Here is a 21239-nt window from a genome sequence, read left to right on the forward strand (position 1 = left end):
TTTGTAGCTCAATAATAATTAGTTTGCTAGGAAGATGATGATGCTCTATTTCAAATAATGATTAAATCGATAGAACAAAATAAAGAAACAACCTTGGTTTATATAACTAAAATAATTATTGGAAAATAACGTCTTATTTGATAACATGGATATGTAGCTTAAGTACGGTCGTCGTTAGAACTAGCTCATTAATGTGAGAGGCGTAAATCGTATTTTACGAGTCACGGTTGCAGTCGAATAATTATGTCTTTACATTGCATCACATTGCATATCATAATAGGAACGTCGATGGATTGAGGAGTCATCGGGAGTTGTTGGAGAAATGGTGCTTTTGGAGATCGTGTCATCATGATGAAAAGCTAACTTTTGATTATATTTTACCTAGGTAAGCCCCGGTGCATAACCCCTATTTTTGTTGCACTTTAAATTATAATTGTGCATTAAGTTTTAAGGAGTTGAATGAAACCCACTTGCATATATATATATATATATATATATATATATATATATATATATATATATATATATATATATATATATATATATATATATATATATATCTTATGAGTCTTACTTGTATGATAGGATCATGTAGATTGTTATGCTACAGGACTTCGGTAGAAGTCGAGTGATTGTCTGTCACTCACGAGAGATCAGAAATATATTACTGTATTGTTATCACTTGAAAAATATAAATGGTGGAAAGGAAAAATAGTGACCAGGCAAGGATATGGTTTGGGTATTGGTGGGTGTAAGAGGTTGTGTCGCCGCGGACGCGGGGCATGGCTTGGTTACACTGCTTTCCCTGTCTGTGTTGGTTAAGGACCGGCTATTGGATAAGACTCTAGGTAAGTCATAGACTTATTATCTCGAGCACATACTTGGGTATGAGCACTTGGAAGACTTATTGCTCTCTTGTCATGGATTCAGCTCTTTCTAGACCGACTGCCAGGGTGATTTTTGGGTTAGGAGGTCCTTGTACCGCACTTAATCCGAGACTCAGGGGTGGGGGCTTGGAGTCCTAGTTTGGATGGGGACCTAGACACCTAGGACAGGAGGGTGATGGGTTGGTCCTGCTTGTGCCTTGGATACAAGTGGGGTGTGTATTTTGGGGGTACCCAACTAGGGGCATTGATTCACAAATCGCCAAGCGATCCGGTACGACTTGTCTTAACTCTAGCATCGTAGTAAGAACTGAAAGATGAAGGATGGAAAAAGGAAATCCGATTGCTTACCACCTGCTTAAAAGTAGTATAGGTGCTTACATAGAATGGTTAGTTAATGAACTAATGCACTGCTAATAAAAATCAAATATAAGGACGCACATTTAGTAATGCTTCCTGCAGATGCAATAAACCCACAAGCCAGATAGCCTTGCATATCCTTGGAGTCTTTTTTTCCTCCTGTTAGGTAAGTCGTGCTGAGTACAATTGAGTACTCAGGGTTTTATTTCCCCTATTGCAGGTAACAGGTGGATGCTAGAGCTAACCCATGTGTGTGGATTCCTCCTGGTGGGCTCAAAGAGGATTTCCTTTATTTATAACTCTCACCAAATGTTTTTATAAATAAAAATTTTATAAACTGTTGTCATAGTTTACATATCAATGCTTCATCATGCCATGAGTAGATAATTATTTCTGCTGTAATTCTGATCACATGTTTATATTCTGTTGTTACATTAAATTGTTCATAACTCTGATAATATGATTACATTCCACTATTATAATAATAAATGTTATACTCTGATGTTGTATTAAAAGTGATGTAAGAAATGGTTAAGAATGATGTAAGCTTTATTCTCTTATTTGTGATCCTGATGAAAAAATGTAGATTTTTTGGTTCTCCCCTGGGGTGTGCCCGACGAAACCAAGTAATATAGTGTTCTCCTTTGGGTGCTTAGTGTCTAATGGAAGACGAGCACTCCTGGGAGGCATTAGATTAGGCGGTTCTGCCACATTAACCAGCCATGTACTAGTGTAGTTTCTTGTGTTGTAGCAGATTCACATGCATAATCCACACAGTAGAGCGCATGCACTGTTGTGGCAGGTCCTATTATACATGGGGCTACAAAAGATGCTCATCCTTCTGAGCCTGTTGCTAAAGCTAGACCAACTTCTGCTAAGCCTACTGCTAACATTGAGGAAAGTTCTGCAAATGATGATCCTTTGGGTGAAGTTGTAGAAGATGATCCTTGGGGTGAACATGCCAAAATAGAGTATGTGGGCATAGATGATGAGAATGTCTTTCATGCTAACTTGATTTCTGATGCTGAAAATGACCATGATTACATTCCTGACACCGATGAAGAAGACAATGATGATTGTGTTGTTGATGATGAGGCAGGTTGTGAGATTCTTGACCATGTTGACTTAGAAAATCTAAAGATTGCAGTTGGTGTGACATTTGAGGATGGACAGACCTTCAAAAGGGCTATTAGGCAATATGCTATTTTGAATGAGATTGAAATTGCAGCTCCTTATAGTGAAGCCACAAGATATAGAGGTTTCTACAAAGCCAAGAAGTGCAAGTGGAGGATACATGCATCACAGTTGTAGGATGGAAGAACATGGATGGTAATTAATTTATCTTCTTATTATTTAGTCAAGCAGTTGTATTCTGATCCTTACTTTTTAGTCATATACTTTAGTTTTAAATACTTTTGCAGATTAAGAAGATACCTAACAAGCACTACTGTAAAAGCACAAGTAAACAAGAAAGAAATTGCATGGCTAATCAATTTTGGGTTAGGGATAGGGTGGCTCAATGGCTAAGGGATGACCCTACAATTGGTGCATCTGCTTTGCTGAAAAAGTTGGAAGAGAAGTCTTGGTCAAGTTATCATATTGGGTTGTCTACAATGGGAGGCAGTTAGCTCTTGATGAGATTTTGGGCAAGTGGGAGGACAACTTTAAATATGCTTTTGCATTCAAGTCTGAAGTAGAGAGAAAGTCTCCTAGAAGCATAGTAGAGATAGATTATGAAAAGGTTGGATCTAAGATCAGATTTAGCAAAATGTTTGTTGTTTTAAAACCATGTATAGATGGCTTCAAAAATGGAAGAAGACCATACTTGGGCATTGATTCCACTGCTCTTACTGGAAGGTGGAAGGGGCAGCTAGCTTCCACTATAGCCATTGATGGACACAACTGGATGTTCCCTATGGCATATGAAGTCTTTGGGTTAGAGAGCAAGGAAAGTTGGGGATGGTTCATGAGAAAGCTAGAAAATGGCAATTGGATCCTCGCCTGGACTTGTCATCTCAACTGATGCTAGGAAAGGAATTGACTCAGTGGTGACCAAAATCTTCACCAATGGAGTAGAGCATAAGGAATGCATGAGACATCTGTTTAAGAACTTTAAGAAGATATTTCATGGAGAGGTGTTTGAGATACACCTTTGGTCTGCATTAAGAGCTTATAGGAGGGAGGTGTTTGACTAGAACTACAATATCATGAAGAAAGCATCACCAAAAGCAATGAGATGGATTGAGGAGAATCACAAGCATCTGTGGACAAGAGCTGACTTCTCCACATCAAGCAAGTGTGACAAGAGCCGGAGACAATCACCAACCTCCGCTCAACGATCCTCACTGCTTTAAGCCATCTAGGTGGCAGCAACCACCAAGAGTAATAAGTGAATCCCGTGGCAAAACACAAATACCAACTAACTCTAGATGCAATCACTCAAGTAATGCACTTGGATTCTCTCCCAATCTCACAAAGATGATGAATCAATGATGGAGATGAGTGAGAGGGCTTTGGCTAAGCTCACAAGGTTGTTATGTCAATGCAAATGGCAAAGAGAGTGAGCTTGAGCCAGCCATGGGGCTTAAATACAAACCCCCACAAAATAGTGTCATTGTACCCCTTCACTAGGCACAACATGGGGTGACCGGATGCTCTTGTCAGATCGACCGGACACAGGACCTCAACGTCCAGTCACCTGATACTTGCCACGCGTCATCAGCTTCAATCACTGTTCACCCGCTCTCAATGGTCAAGTGTTGACCGGATGCGCTGCTCAAACTGACCGGACGCTCCAGCACCAGCGTCCGGTCATTTCCAGTAAGGTACCAGAAATGAAAAATCACGATCGGACGCGTCCGCTCTTGCTCGATCGGACTCACCCAACGTCCGATCACACAACATCACTTCTGCACGTGCCACACAGGTGCGACCAGACGCACCCAGCCAGCGTCTGGTCACATCAACACCAGCGTCCGATTGAAGACCGACGCTGCGCATCTTCAGCTGCCACTAACCAGACGGGCCGGTCCAACCGAGATCAGCGTCCGATCACTGTGTGACCGGCGTGTCTAACTCCCTTTCAACTCTATCTTCTCCACCCTTGCTCAAATGTGCCAACCACCAAGTGTATCACCTTATGCACATGTGTTAGCATATTTTCACAAACATTTTCAAGGATGTTAGCATTCCACTAGATCCTAAATGCATATGCAATGAGTTAGAGTATCTAGTGGCACTTTGATAACCGTATTTCGATACGAGTTTCACTCCTCTTAATAGTACGGCTATTGATCCTAAATGTGATCACACTCACTAAGTGTCTCGATCACCAAAACAAAATGGCTCCTATCATTTATACATTTGCCTTGAGCCTTTTGTTTTTCTCTTTCTTCTTTTCAAGTCCAAGCACTTGATCATCACCATGGCATCACCATCATCATGTCATGATCTTCATTTGCTTCACCACTTGGAGTGTGCTACCTATCTCATGATCACTTGATAAACTAGGTTAGCACTTAGGGTTTCATCAATTCACCAAAACCAAACTAGAGCTTTCACTATGCCAGATAAGACAGAATGGCCACAAGTGGACTTAGGAATATGGCCTCCAGCACTCAATAGGGCAGCAGGTAGACCAAGGTCAAGGAGGATCAGAGCAGCTAAGGAAGGAGGAAGCAAAAAAAGGAAGAAATGCAAAAGATGTGATCAGTTTGGACACATACAAAAAACATGTAATGAGACTGTGTATGACTCTGACGCTCCTTCCCCAGCACCACTGTTGATGGTAGTTAACATTCATCACAAACCGTCAATATACCTTGCATAAATGACTAAAATAGATCACCAACATAGACTTAAGGGTTTAAACTGATAAATTCCATGAGTTTTGATGAATCTATGTTTCCAGCAGGATTTAATCAGAAAACCGTCAAGGGGGACCTATTCGTCAAAGAAAATCATGGAATTCCACCGCGGGATCAACGTGGGAAGGTTCCAGAAGACTCTAGGAGGCTCTCCACCAATGCGGGGCTCGACCCACTGACATGTGGGGCCGACCGACCGCACCTAGAGGCCCCCGGGCCCTATGGGCCCCACCTATCATCCTCTTTGTTATGTTGGTTCTCCACCGCCTTCTAGGATGCATCTCAGCCACTTATTCAAGTTGGTTTGATCCAAAGGTTCAAGATTGACGCTCCGGCCTATATATATCTGCCTGTACCCCCAGGGCAGATGCCTCATTTGATCCTGAGAGCTGAGAAGCCAGAAACCCTAATTCATATGTCCACCAGGATCAGGGCTAGCAATCAACAGAAGATTAGTCCTCGATAGGATCTAGTCTTGTATTAGAGATAGAGAGATAGAGTGAGAGGGAAGAGTTTTAGAGGAGTCCCGGCCTGTTGGTGCTCTCTCTACGACTTGTACCCTTGCAGAATCATGTTCTTCTTGAGCTTGCTTCTGAGATTTCTCTGGTAATAGACTTCTAATTTAAGTAAGCATCTTGTTCATATTATTCTTCAGGTTTGCGACTCTCTTTTGAGTACTTTAATCCTTGTAGCTCCTGGGTTAAAGTAGTATTCGTAGTGTAAATGTGGTGCTTAGACTTAGTTACTTGTGGATGTACCCTATTTTCCGGATCGGTGGTAGCTCGCGAGGGTGACTCTTATAGCCTCGTTGAATCCTCTATAGTCCATCTCCCGTTAGTAGGCCTAGCAGGACTTTGTTACTAAAGGAAGCATACTCTGCTTGTGTTTTCTCTAGTAATATCACCAGAATTGAATAATAGAAGACAAAGCTTACCGAAGTTAGAACTAGAAGACCTTAGCAGTCTCCTCTACGCTCCTATTATGTAGCCTTGATTGTGAAGTTGGGTTAAGTTAGAATTACTTACTTTCATCTCCGTTCCTTTGGGTTCGATATAAAACCGGTTTACTCTTGGTGAAGTGCTACAACGGCATAATATCTGTACGCTTGCAGATTATTCTATGTGCATTAATTTATACCAACAAACATCAAAACCTAAGAGAAAGAGAACCAAAAAGTTGAAGGAAGTCATAACAGTAACAGGTGGAGCAGCCAGCTCAAGTACACCAAAACTTATAAAAAAGAGAGCCAAGAAAAATAAGGAAGTCATAACAGAAGTAGTACCAACCAGCCTGAGTACTCCACTTAGGCTGCAACAAGCACCATCAAGCCCATTGGACCTTAACTATAGTCCTGGAGCACTAACTAGGAGGTAAAATGCTTTGAACTAACCCTAATCACTATCAGACTTCACTTGATGTCTCAACTAATTTTTTTTTTGTTCTTACTTGCTCACACAGCCAAGCTAAGAAAATTGCAAGAGACCAAGTCACAAGTCACGGAGTACCAGCCAACACAATTAGTACACCACTCAAAATTCAGCTAGGACCATCAAGCCCACTGTACCTTGACAACAGACCTGGAGCATTGACTAGGAGGTACACAATTTTCTTTGAACTGATATATATGACCAAGTTGATATTTGAATCAACATTTTTGTTTATCTTTACTTTTTTTTCTTAACAGCCGAGCAAGAAAACTAGCAATGGAGGAAGCCGAGGTGCTTGGTACAGTGGCGCTGGGGCAACTCATGCAGCCCTGGTGTCTGATGTGTGTGCTAGTAATTCGGAGGAAGGCTTTTGACATGTCAAATCAATGTAAATTTGCAACATGTTAAGTTGCTGGTCCCTGTTATGCTAATTAGGTTGCTGTGTGACATGCTCGTCACCCATGGAAGAATTTCTGTAAGCCCAAACCAATATTTTGTGCGCGAACAAACGCAGTATCCAAATATAGTTTAATTATGCCAGCGACTTGTTAATGTAAGCTGACAATTTATTAGTCTGCATATGCGTGCTGTGTGAGAAATGGCTTGATTCTAGTTGCAAGGGCATAATGGCCTGTTTACCCAGGCCTCACTCTCCTCCCAGGCTGCACAATCTTTTTTTACTAGCAGGGAACCCCGCGCTTTGCGCGGGTAATAGTGGGGAAAAAATATTTGTATCGTGTCAAAAAAAAAAAAGGAAAAAACAGGATGGTACTGTTCCTTAACGGGCAAGTATTGTTCATAGCAACCCGTTACTGTTCCAAAACCCGGTTACTGTTTACGAAAACCCGTTACTGTTCAGCAGGGAAAACGCATCGCGCGTTGACGGTGCCGGTAACAGTGTTCTTTGAGAGGAGACGGAGTTTTTGGATTGCACGCTTATTATACTATTGTATAGATTTGATGCGGTGTGTGATACACTAAAACTCCGTCTTCATAATGTCCAACAGTAAAAAATTATTAGTGCGGTGTGTGCAACACAAAACCAAACTTTCTGGATGTCCCTCAGACAAAAAGTCCATCCCTGAATGATATAATATAAGCAATAACCTATATTACTTGCCTGCTGCAACTACTACTACTACTAGAGTATTAGTCCGTACTAATACACAGTAAAAAGACTGACGCTTGGAGTAAGGAACAGCAGAGATCGGCTCCCAGGGAACATGGGCAATGGTGCTATCCATTTCCAGATGAGATGACAGAAGTACGCTGCACCCAAGAAACATACCAGACCTGAAAAGCATATATCGGATCGTGCTTCCTGCTTCAGGAATCTCAGAAGTAGCACTGCTATAGAACCATTGACTATGCCTGTAGAGCAAAGGAGCTGTGTTACTTAGGCCCCGTTTAGTTCCGAAAATTTTTGGCGTTCGGTTACTGTAGTACTTTCGTTTTATTTGGCAAAAATTCTCCAATTATGAACTATTTAGGCTTAAAAGATTCGTCTCACGATTTCTCGGCTAACTGTGTAATTAGTTTTTTTTCGTCTACATTTAGTACTCCATGCATGTACTGTAAGATTTGATGTGATGGAAAATCTTAAATTTTTTTGGTTTTTGGCTTACATCTAAACGGGGCCTTAGTTGGATAAAAAAAACCCTGCAAGTTGAACATCTCTGCTGTACTAGTAACTAAAGAGACTGTTCGTTTGGCAGTAGTACTCCAGTAAGTAGTACCGTAATCTCTATAGCCAACACAATTACACCGGTGCCAGAGAAAACAGCAGTAGGGGGGGGGGGGGGGGGGGGGGGCACAAGCACAATCAGGTCAGAGCTGGGCAGCTGAGATGTTACAGAGCAAACATCAATGAAAACCCCAGCCTGGGCAGCACCTTTGTTGGCAGCACAAGAACCTTCTGTTTTGGCACTCGGCGCCTGTTTAGTTGCGCGAAGTTTGGATGTTGAGCTACTGTAGCACTTTCGTTTTTATTTGGTAATTAGTGTTCAATCATGGATTAATTAGGCTCAAAACGTTCGTCTCGCAATTTTCAACCAAACTGTGCAATTAATTTTTTTTCGTCTACATTTAATGCTCTATGCACGTATCGCAAGATTCGATGCGATGGGTACTGTAGCATTTTTTTTTTTTTTTGGAATTTGGATGGACAACACGCGCTCGGCATCATCATCCAACCATCCCTCTCCCTCCCCTTCCCGGCGCAGACGGTCGGTCCCCAATCCCCATGCACCGTCCTGTGACTGAGCAGTCGCCCGCCATGCAACGGGACGGGGGTCGGTGCGAACGCAACGGACGCGGGTGTCGTGGTCAGGCAAGGACAGTGACAGTGGCGCACAGGGCCACAGGCACAGTGAAAGCGGCACAACAGATCGGCGTGGGCGGGTGAAAGCGGAGCGCATGGACGGGTCCTGGCAGTTGTTCCGGCGGTTTGTTCTTTTCCGGACCTATCCTCTCTCCCTCCCGTGCCGGATCGCTCTCTCGCTTGTACGTACGTACGTATGGCGTCATCCTATGACCGACAAACGCTGCTTGCCGTTTTCTGAAGGAATCCGATGCTTGCTTGGAGGGAGGGTGTTTAGTTACACTAAAATGCAAATTTTGGCACTATGTAAAAAGAAGATTCCCCGTCACATCAAACTTGCGGTATATACATGGAATACTAAATGTTGACGAAATCAAAAACTAATTGCACAGTTTAGTTGTACTTTGCGAGACGAACGTTTTGAGCCTAATTAGTCAACGATTAGACAATTATTACCAAATACAAATGAAATACTACAGTGCGCTGCAGTGCTGGCACAGTAACTTTGCCACTGTCGAATCCGGCAATTAAACGAGGGCTTGCTTGGCTACACCAGCGCAGGCAGCGCTACTGGGATGTAGGAGGAGTAGTAGAATCATCTGCTTCACTGTCCACGCTTGTTTAGCCGCAACCTGCTGGGACTGACGCAGGGCAACCGCCAATCTGGGTTGCATGCAAGTTGGTGCGTGATAAAGCTAGTACTACTAGCTTGTGCTTGTAGATTTGCTTTCCTTCAATGGTGGCCTCATCAAATCAGCTAATCTTACCTCTGAACGGGTGGTTCTCGTGCCATTTCAGAGGGGAAAAAAGATTTGTCTAGGTGACATTCAGTTGATTTGGCTCTGTTAACTGATTTTTTCTATGTACTTACACTATCATCTAGCTATATTTACACTCTTCTATTACTATATTTACACTAATTTCTTCAGTGTAATATATAGGACAAAGTGACGTAATTTGAGGATAACATAAGATCTTAGACAAATATAAGCCAAATTTTCAAAAAAAATAATTTTTTCTATGGATTCTAGATACCAGAGAAAAATGTCAAATTATTCACAAATATCGTCAAATTGTTCATAAATATACAAATTTACAAATAGAAGAACGGAGAGAGAGAGCAAAGAGGAAGAGACACCCGAGAGCACATCTCGTCTTTCAGCAGAAGAAAAGGGACAGAAAGCAGAGGATGGCGGCGCCCGCACCCGGGGACGCTCCACCCGTGTCCGCACCGGGGCAGCGGCGGCGGCCTACCCGCCGGGGACGTCCGCGTCGAGGTGACGGCGGCAGCCTGGGGCAGCAGCAAAGGAGCGACAAAGGAGCGTGCGCCCGCCCGAGCAGAGGAGCGGCCTTGGGGCGGTGGCAGAGGAGCGGCGAAGGAGCCCGAGCAGATGCCGACACGTGTAAGATCCAACAACGCAGAATTCGGTTGAGGGATGGACCTAAATCACTTAGTTGAGAGTTAGCAATTCTGAAAAAAAAATATACTAGAAAAGGTATGGATGGGGGTGACTCTGGCAAGCTTGCTTGGAGGCGACGTCGGCAGCGGAGTGGACCAGGCGAGGCGAGGAGACGGCGGTCAGTGTCAGGGCAAAATGCGCGGGACACTTGCACCAGATCTGTCCTCGTTACTGGGGCGACCGCCGGCGTCCATAACTCGGGCCCACACTTGCACCAGATCTATCCTCGTTACTGGGGCGACCGCCGGCGTCCATAACTCGGGCCTCGTTTAGATTGAGGTTAGGAATCAATATTTGACACTGTAGCACTTTCGTTTGTATTTGACAATTATTGTCCAATCATGGCCTAACTAGGCTCAAAAGATTCGTCTCGTAATTTACAATCAAACTGTGTAATTAGTTATTTTTTTATCTACATTTAATACTCTATGCATGTGTCCAAATATTTGATGTGATAAAGAAAGAGTGGAAAAAACTTGCAATCTAAACAAGGCCTCGGAACGGTCCAAATTACTGACATCGATCGATCTCAACAGGCTCCAGATCTATTGCGCGAGTGCAGAGGCTCAATCCATCGATGCATGGGAAGAACACGAGGAACTGCTGCCATGCAGGGGAGCCGACAGCCCAGGTCCATGCACGCGTGCGCGCGACCCCTGTTACTCCCAGTCCCAGCTAGGGCACGTGGTAGTAAATTCTAATGCGGTTAGTTGTTAGTTACTGGGACCAGTCACCAGTGTAGGAGTATGAGTCACTACCGGTGAAGCCCTTTGCTCGGTAAAATTTTTTTTTGGCAAAAGGTCTTTGCCGAGTGCTTTTTATCCGGGCACTCGGCAAAATAAAAATAAAATGCCGAGTGCTTGGGGCGGCACTCGGTAAAATATTTTCGGCCGTTGCGGCGCCGGCCGTTAACGGTTATTTTGCCGAGTGCCCGACCCAGCACTCGGCAAATTTTTTTTTATTTTTTTAAAATTACTTTGCCGAGTGCCCCAGCCTAGGCACCCGGCAAAGTTTTTTTTTATTTTTTTAAAAAGTACTTTGCCGAGTGCCCATGCCCAGGCACTCGGCAAAGTTTTTTCATTTTTTTAAAAAATTACTTTGCCGAGTGCCCCTGTTTAGGCACTCAGCAAAGATTTTCGCCGAGTGCCTTTCCCATGGCACTCAGCAAAGACCCCGAGAATTGCAAAAAAAAATTACATTCCATTGTAACAAACAATATATATATATACATCAATCATCACATCTATATCACCAACATGCATTATATATCACAAGCACACGCGTATTTAATAAATCCATCGAAAATCCATCACAAATACACAAAAGTTCAACATCACAAAGTTCAACGTCCCTACTACGGCGACGGAGACTGCAGTTGTGGCCCCTCGGACTGCGGTGAAGGACGGGACTGCGGCGTAGGGTTGACGCGATCAGCCGCCGGTGACACGGTAGCGGGATTGTTTGAACTCGCCGATGGAGGCTGCACAAAAGAGAAGGGATTGCATGTGTTAGACTCAAAATTGAAAATTTCGGCAGCACCTCCCCTGCACGGGGAGGTTTCCAACCTGCAAGAAACAACGGCACGAAGGCCGACAATCCCAACGGCACGAAGGTCAAAAATCCCAACGGCACGAAGGCCGACAATCCCAACGGCACGAACGCATTAAACTTTCATACTCACAGGAGTGAAGTGTCGAACCAGAGCTGGAGCTGGCAACTGCACTTGGACACCCGATGCTTGCCCGATGGTTTGCATGATCTGATACATGTTCGCCATCTGCTTCTTCGCGGCCTCCAGCTCTGCGGTCAGGTGCGCTTGCGTCTCCCTTGTCTCTGCCAGCTCAGCCTACAATGTTTCAATCACATGTTTCAGTATTGCAAATCTGATCAATGTGTGTAACGTTCAATGTACGCTGAGTGAAACCGGAATTACCTGAAGTTCGTCGACCCGCGATAGTGTTGGAGTAGGCCGTGCACGTATGGGAAGGCTTCTGGCCGTGCTCCGTGCCCTCATGTCGGAGAGAGAGGGTGCAGAGCTCGAGGAGTCGGTGTCGTCTGCAATCCACAACCGCCCGTGCTTCCTGCCTTGCCCCAGCCTCACGATCACCTCTGTCTCAAGGGGCTTAGTGCTCAGATTGTGATCTGAGCCACGGAGCGCCCTAACCGCCTCCGCGTAGTCTCTGACCTTAGCGTGGACGCTCGGGTCAGAGTAAGCCTGGGCAGTGGCATCCGGGTTGAAGACGACACCGGATTTCACCAGGCCCATGTGGGACACAGCCCATGCCCCAAACTCCGACACCGACATGTCCGGGTGTGCCACCTCCTGCGAGAAAGATGGCAAGATGATTAGAAATCAGGCAAAATTGAGCGTTAGAATAGATAAATGACATCTCGTACAAGTGCCCGCTTGAGTGCGGGGAGGTTGCGACTGCCTTGGTGGTGAGTTGGACCGGTCCTTAGTGCCCGCTTCCGCTTGCCTTGCTCGTGCTTTGCGATGTACGCTGGGTCAAGGTACCTGTCCACGATCCTCGACCATGCCGATCTATGCAACATGCACCACGAGGCCGGCACCTACACATCATCAAGTGTTTGACATACAAGAAGATCAATTCTGGACCTACTAAATCTCAAAATGAATCAATATTATTCACCTACCTGAAGGTACTGCTCCTTGGTCAGCGCCACCTTTCTTGCGCCGGTTTTGTTGAGGGGCTCTTTCTTGATGGACCTGTAGTAGTCGACGTGGGACTGGAGTCACACCTCGTGAATCATGTCGCCAACGTACTTCTTACAGGCTCTGTGTGTCGTTTGATCCGCCAGGGTCTCTCGACCTTCTTCAGCCTTGAAGTACCTCTGCATACAAACACTGTGTATCCGTTCATTATTTCAATAAAAGACTTAACTAATGGAGGAGATGTATTGAGCTATGTTGCGAGACACCCAAAAGTCCGCCAAAACCCGCTCCTACTTGTTGTCCTGCTCGTCATCCGAGCCGAGCTTGTACCTGTCCCACGACCAGGTCGGCTCCCAGCTCCCCTCTTTCAAGTCCACAAGGCCGAGGAAGTGTTTCCTGCACAGACATCCCAGGACGGTAGCGGGGGTGCGTGGGGGGTCAAGAGCACCCGATAGAACTAGCCAGCCCCTGCATAAGTGATTAAGAAAAATTATCAGTTTCTCTTTTGATTTTTAACGTATCATATGAAGTACTAGTGATAACATCTATAGTTACTTACCTTCTTCCCACAGGATGAACCAGTGGGCGTCGGTCAGGAAGCAGAACCGGAGGAAGGCTTGTGGGACCTCGCAGGTAGGGAGCCGACTGAGTAGAACTGTCCTTCGTCTCCTGAGTCCCCTCATCCCCCGACGGAGTGTCTGTGGTCGTGCCTGTGGCCACCACGTGGTCCTCCAGGGTAGGAGATGGGTCCTCCGACTGGTTGAGAGCCGGGGGAGGAGGCGAGTCCCTTCTAGGGTGACCCTGGCCCCTCCCCCTCCCCCTCCCCCCTCCCCCTCCCTGTGCTGGGGGCGAAGACGTCCCCTCGCCTCCATCAGAAGGGCATAGCCTCTAGTACACCGAGAGCACCTGCCTTGGTGAATAGTTGCCCACCATCTTTGTTCTGTCACCTACAATGTACAAAGAATGAACAACAAGCGTTAGTACATACATGTCAAATAGTTCAAAATGAATAAACATAACAAAATTTAATAAAAAACATAGTATTACATGGTTTAGGAATAATCTTCATGATTGGGGTCATAGGTCTCATCATCACTGTCAAAATTGTCCAAATGGGCAACACTATCCGAAGGTTCTGTGTCTTCTTCATTATCTTTGCCTAAGTGGAATCGCTCAAGCATTTGAATGTCCTTTGGATTTAGCACTACATCTCTAGGGTCCTCGTCATCAACCATTTCATTGTCTACTTCCATGGCCGTCGTCACATCGGGTAAGACTATCTCAAAGCTCCCTTGTAGCCCATCTGCTTGATAGAACTCTCCATCATATGTGTTTGTGTCGAAGGTATAATCTTCATCGTTTGGAATAGGTAGTTTACCGTGCGAAGATACCTAGTGCATAATAGACTAACTCTTAAGATGGTCTTTGTCTTGGCACGCGTATGGCGTATGATACACCTGCACGGCCTGTTGAGCCACAATATAGACATCTTTTCCTTTATAGACGGAATCATGCCTAATCTCGACTAGCCCAAGATGAGGGGTCCGTCTCGTTCGTCCAGGATCAAACCAGTGGCACTTGAATATGACAGGAGTAAGAGGTAACCGGCCCTCATATTCAAGTTCATAGATCTCCTCAATTATTCTGTAGTATTCGACGCCATTAGTGCCTGGCGTAAAAACTTGGCTGTTGGTGGTTTTCCGACCGGGCCGAGTCTGCTCGTGTCTTGACATGTGGAAGCGATATTCGTTCACGTCATAACCGGTATATGACTTCACCCTTAACTTGAAGCCGTTTGCAACCTGTCTCAACTCGTCACTCATGGACGCATTGGTTTACGCCTGCAAGCTCAAGCATGATACATCGTTATACTATTGGAACGTACGAGCTACTAAGGAATATCAACGAACGTATGACCTTTTGTTTGAACCAAGAAATGAAATCAGGCCTCCTAGCTCCCGCACCCTCTGAAAGAAGGGTATCATGTTCATGCGGGGTAGGATCCCTTGATTGATGCCAGTCTTGACGAACAAATTCCCTGTACCAAAGAGAATCAATGGGGTTCAATATAGAATAGTGACGTCGTATTGAAACAAGTTCGTTGAGAACTTACTTAATGAATGGCGTAACCTCGACAAGGTTGGTGAACACATATAGCATGATTCTATGCCACTCTTCTAGATCCAATCTCTTGGGGGTCGATCCACTTGCGCTGCCTAGTTGGCATTTGAAAAGGCTAAGGGTCGATTCAACTTCACCAGCATTGTAACGAGGGGGTGGATTATGCTTGCTAGGAAGGTTCGGCTTGTAGTAGGATGTCGTGAAGTTTGCAACCTCCTCCCAAATGCTTGCCTCTGCAATCGAAGCCTCAATTCTGGCTTTATTTGTACATTTCTTGTGAAGAGTCTTTAGACATCGCTCGATTGGATAGCACCAACGGGCCTATATGAGCCCCCCCAACCGTGCCTCGGTCGGGAGGTGCACAATCAGATGCTGCATCAACAAGAAGAAGCTGGGTGGAAAGATCTTCTTAAGCTCATAGACCAACTCAGGTGCCATAGTTTCCAATTCTTTAATGACGGTCGAAGATAGCTCCTTGGCACAAAGCTAGCAAAAGAAGTAGCTCAACTTTGGCAGCACTAGCTAGACATGCTCAGGGACATAGCCTCGAACCATCGACGGAAGTATCCGCTCAATCCATATGTGGTAGTCATGACTCTTCATCCTGTTGACTCGCAGAGTCTCTAAGTTCACTCCCTGCTCAGATTCGTTGCATACCCATTAGGGTACATTAAATTCTTGATCCATCAAAGTACTTCCCTTCTTTGATCAATTTTTCAAGACATAGGGGGGCCTAGGCCTTCTCCACTGCTTTCCTGTTGTAGGAGGCCGCATCTCTAGGTTTGGCCTATTGCACAACGTCGCTAGGTCCACTCTAGCCTTAGGGTTGTCCTTAGACTTGTTAGTGTCCATGAGCGTTGCCCAAAGTGCCTCGGCGATATTCTTTTTAGTGTGCATGACATCAATATTATGGGGCAGTAGGAGGTCATCGAAATAGGGGAGCCTCGTCAAGCCGGACTTATGAGTCCACATATGTTGCTCACCATATCCCACGAAATCACCATCTTCATTGGGCACGAGAGCATCTATCTGAGCACGAACCTTCGCCCTAGTCCTCAAGTGTGGTCTAGGGTCCATCACTTTGACACCTTTCGTAAAGCTCTTGACGTCTTCTCTGAATGGATGATCAAGAGGGAGGAATTGATGATGTTTGTCAAACGACAAATACTTTCCACCCTTCTTCAACCATATGAACCTCACAGCTTCCTTGCATATTGGGCATGGGAACTTCCCCTGAACACACCAGGCGCACATTAACCCGTACGCCAGGAAGTCGTGCATGGAGTAGTGGTACCAGACGTGCATTTTGAAGCTAGTCTTCGTAGCTCGGTCGTATGTCCACACCCCTTTGACCCAAGCATCGATCAACTCATCTATCATAGGCTCCATGAAGACACCCATATTACTCCCCGGGTGTCCAGGGATTATCAATGATAGGAACATGGTATGCTGTTGAAAGGAGACGACGGGGGGGGGGGGGGAGATTCAGGGGGATGACAAACATGAGCCAACATGTGTATGGTGCAGCCATCATGCCATATGGATTGAACCCATCTATTGTCAGCGCGACACGTACATTACGAGCCTCCTCTGCTTTGAGAAGATGCCGCAAATTGAAGTACTTCCATGCATCAGCATCGGATGGATGTACCATCTTCTCAGGATTGTACCGTGTGCCGTTTTTGTGCCATGTCATCTGTTTCGCGGATTCCTCGATCATGAATAACCATTGGAGCCTCGATAGGAATGGAAGGTGTCGTAGGACTCTCATGGGGATCTTAAGCTGCCTCTTCTAGCCATCGCCTAAGTCTACCTCCATGTACCTGGAGGATTTACACTTTGGGCAGTACTTTGCATCCGCGTGTTCTTTCCTAAATAGGATGCACCCCTTCGAACACACATGTATCTTGTCATACGGCATCTTAAGTGCAAGAAGGAGCTTCTCTGACTCATACAAGTTCTTCAGCATAATGTGCGTCTTCGGTAGCATATCGCTCCACACGGCCACCATCTTGTCGAAGCCTTCTCGACTTAGGTTTAACTCGGCCTTCAACCCCATTACGCGACTAATGGCATCTAGCTGAGAAACATTAGCATGATCATGAAGGGGTCTCTATGCCGAGTCCAACATCAGGTAGAAGGCATCTGTGGTAGCCTCCATCTCCTCATCACGTCCTTCAGCGAACTGAGCTTGGTGCGTGTCATCCAGCATGTCTGCTACCTCGGCATCATCATCGAAAGTCTCGAGCTGTGGTCTCACCACCTCCTCCCTGATACGATCAGCTTCACCATGGTGGATCCACCGGTGGTAGCCCGGAGTAAATCCAAACTTCACAATATATTTACCCATGGTTAACCTATCTTTCCTTCTTCTATTGTCACAACCGCTGCACGGACAAACTACTAGAGAACGGCCTCTAGCACTCTCGCCAAATGCATGTTGTATGAATTCTTTGACCTTGACTATAAATAGCAAGTCATAATCGTGCTCGTCTCTCTGGAGCGTGTACATCCACTCATGGTCCTCCATCCTTTAACAGACGTATCAGCACATATGAGTCACCATCAATTGCATCTACGCGGTGTCCCTACTCTCTAATAGGTGAGGATAGGTCCTAATCTCACCCGCGGATCGGTAGATGAGGTTAGTTTCCATGCTCCGCTCCTATCCGAGACGGAATTTTGGCAGCACCTCCCCGTTGTTCTCCCGATACACGTCCTACAAGGGAGAGTGTGTATCCGAAAAACAACAGGGGGTGATGCCAAAACACCATCTCAGACCGGAGCGGACCATGGAAACTAACCCATCTACGCATCCGCGGGCTGTCCAAAAAACATGGACAATCCAAAACAGAAACGCTCGCAGATATACAAAGACCTGCATAACTCCAACCATATCTCTTTCGAACGGGAGACGCCTAACTAGGATCAGCGACCTAAGACCATGATATGGATAGAGGGGTTATACCTAGGGTGCCGGTGAGGTTAGGCTAGCGGGGCTATGGCGAGTCGGTGCAGTGGCGCCGCGACGCGGTGCAGGCAGACCCGCAACGCTGGCAAAGACAATCGGGGTCACCGAGGTCCCTCCGCCGGGGCCTCCTCCTGCATAAAAAGGCAATACATTAGTGACAATTGAAAATTTTGGCAGAACCTCCCCTGCACGGGGAGGTTTCAAAAACCTACAAAAAAGATCGGCACGAAGGCCAACATCCACAAACAACGGCTCGATGGCCGAAAACCACATACAACAACTATTACTACTAACAAGGGCTCGATGGCCGACATCCATTGCACGATTTGAATAGAAAGGGAAGGGCGAACCTAGTGTGCTCGTCGACGGTGGGCGGAGTCAGGAGCGGGGCACCGAGGGCACGGCACCGCCGTTAACGAGGCGTGGACAGCGGCCGGGGCTCCTCTTCCCTTCTCCTCTCCACCTCCCTTCTCCTTCTTCCTCCTCCCTTCTCCTCTCCTCCCTCCCTTCTTCCTTCTTCCTTCTTCCTTCTTCCTCCTCCCTTCTCCCTTCTTCCTCCTCTTCTCCGCTTCCCTTCTCTCCCTCCTCCCCTGCTCCTCCTACCTCCCCTGCTCCTACGGGCGGCGCGGCCAGGGAAGGGACGGCAGGGACACAGCCGCCACTGCCAGAAATGGCCGGCCGAGGCGAGGGGGGTCGGGCCACGGGGAGCTGCCGGGGCGGGGCGCGGCCGGCGGAGGGCGCGGGCGCGGCCGGCAGCAGGCGCACGTGGGCGTGAGGGCGGGGCTCGCCGGCGGCGGCGCGACAGCGGCTGGGGTGGGCGCGGCGGCGGCTGGGGTGGGCGCGGGGGAGCGGGCGGGTGGCTGGGGGCGTGAGTTAGGGTTGGGCCGCGCGGGGGTTGGGCCGGTGGGCATTTAGTGCCCAGTTTTTTTTTATTTTTTTATTTCAACTTTGCCGAGTGCCCCCTGGGCCGGCACTCGGCAAAGCCCCCATTGCCGAGTGCCCCCATGGCACTCGGCAAAATATATTTTTTTATTTTGGGCCCAAATTTTTTCTAGGGCCTTGTGATAGTATTTCAAACTCCATTTTAAAATTTAGGGCAATTTTTATTTTTTTGATATATTTCATTAGTTTATTTCGTTTCGTCGAATTTTTCGGGATATTTCAAATTTGAACTGCAGGTACATGGAATAATGGACTTTGGTCATTCAAAAATTGATACTCATGATATTTAGGGTATGTTTAGGCCGTATCCAGGTACTCACATGAAATCTTGAGCATCTCGTTGACGTAACATGTCGAGGTACTTGCCGGAAATGTGATTTTAAATTATATAAAATGCAAACGAAGTCCGAAAATCACGAAACTTGTCGAGGCGTCGTGTTATCGCATGTGGAGGCTATGGTAAAAAATTGAGAAGGTTTCGAGCAAGTTGTGACATCGGATGCCAAAAACCCAGACATCTCCACATGTGATCAAATGTTCTTACTGGCTTACACAGCCAAGCTAAGAAAATTGCGAGAGACCAAGTCACAAGTCATGGAGTACCAGCCAACACAATTAGTACGCCACTCAAAATTCAGCTAGAACCATCAAGCCCACTGTACCTTGACAACAGACCTGGAGCATTGACTAGGAGGTACACAATTTTCTTTGAACTGATATATATGACCAAGTTGATATTTGAATCAACATTTTTGTTTATCTTTACTTTTTTTTCTTCTTAACAGCCGAGCAAGAAAACTAGCAATGGAGGAAGCCGAGGTGCTTGGTACAGTGGCGCTGGAGCAACTCATGCAGCCCTGATGTGTGTGCTAGTAATTCGGAGGAAGGCTTTTGACATGTCAAATCAATGTAAATTTGCAACATGTTAAGTTGCTGGTCCCTGTTATGCTAATTAGGTTGCTGTGTGACATGCTCGTCACCCATGGAAGAATTTCGAGAGAATTCCTTATTTGACACCAGACAAATGACTCGTTCCTTTCTTGGCCCTCAAAAAATTTTCGTTCCCTATTTGACATCGAGTTCAACTTTCATTCCTTATACGACACTCCGTCGGGTTTGCCATCCGTGAACCGTTAACTGACATGTGGGCCCCACCACCCTTCTCCCCTTCTCCTCCCCTTCTCGGCCGGGGGACGCCCGCCTGCCCGAGGGCTGCGAGAGGATGGACATGCTCCGGTCTCAGGACGAGGTGCCTCGCTACTTCGTGGCCAACAGAGCGTTAAACGAGGCAGTGGCGCTGTACTGCCTCGGCGAGGCGCCACGCCGCCGTCCGAGCTGCATCATCACCGGGATGTGCCAGACGTGGGTGCTAGGCCTGGCGCGCGAACTCGGCGTGCCCTACTACGTCTTCCACGGCTTCGCCGCCTTCGCTTTGCTTTGCATCAAGTACCTGTACAAGCACAGGCCGCACGAGGCTGTCGCATCGGATGACGAGCTGTTCGACGTCCCGGCGTTGCCGCCTTTCCAGCTGAGGCTGTCGCGTAGGCAGCTCCCGCCGCATTTCATGCCAGTCACTTCCGTCGGTGGGAAGGCGCTGCAGGGGATCCGAGATTTCGACGTGGCCGCGGACGGCATCGTGGTGAACACCTTCAACGAGCTGGAGAGCGGCTCGGCGACGCTTCTCGCAGAGGCAATGGGCAAAAAGGTGGTCGCCGTCGGGTCCATCTCGCTGTGCCGCTCACCGAGTCTCGACCCTCAGTCCATGTCGAGTGACGCGAGGCGATGCATGGCGTGGCTGGACGCCAAGGAGGCCAAGTCCGTGGTGTACGTGAGCTTCGGCAGTGCCGGGCGCATGTCGCCCGCTCAGCTCATGCAGCTCGGCATGGCTCTTGTCTCATGCCCTTGCCAGTGCTCTGGCTCATCAAGGGCGCCGACTCCCTGCCCGACAACGTCAAGGATTGGCTACGCGAGAACACCGACGCAGACGGCGTCGCGGGCAGCAAGTGCCTGGTGGTGCGCGGGTGGGCGCCCCAGGTGGCCATCATGGCCCATCCAGCCATTGGCGGCTTCATGATGCACTGTGGATGGGACTCCACTCTAGAGGCCATTGCAGCCGGTGTGCCCATGGCAATATGGCCCTTTTTCGCCGAGCAATTTATCAACGAGCAGCTCATCGTCAGGAAGCGATATTCGTTCACGTCATAACCGGTATAT

General features: G+C 46.9%; 1 pseudogene; it reads left to right on the forward strand.

The window, feature by feature from the left end:
• Window positions 1–20169: 20169 nt before the first annotated feature.
• On the forward strand, window positions 20170–21230 carry LOC136470618 (UDP-glycosyltransferase 73D1-like; annotated as a pseudogene).
• The last annotated feature ends 9 nt before the right edge of the window (window positions 21231–21239 follow it).

The sequence above is a fragment of the Miscanthus floridulus genome, chromosome 8, assembly GCF_019320115.1.
Source record: "Miscanthus floridulus cultivar M001 chromosome 8, ASM1932011v1, whole genome shotgun sequence".
In the NCBI taxonomy this organism is placed as follows: Eukaryota; Viridiplantae; Streptophyta; class Magnoliopsida; order Poales; family Poaceae; genus Miscanthus; species Miscanthus floridulus.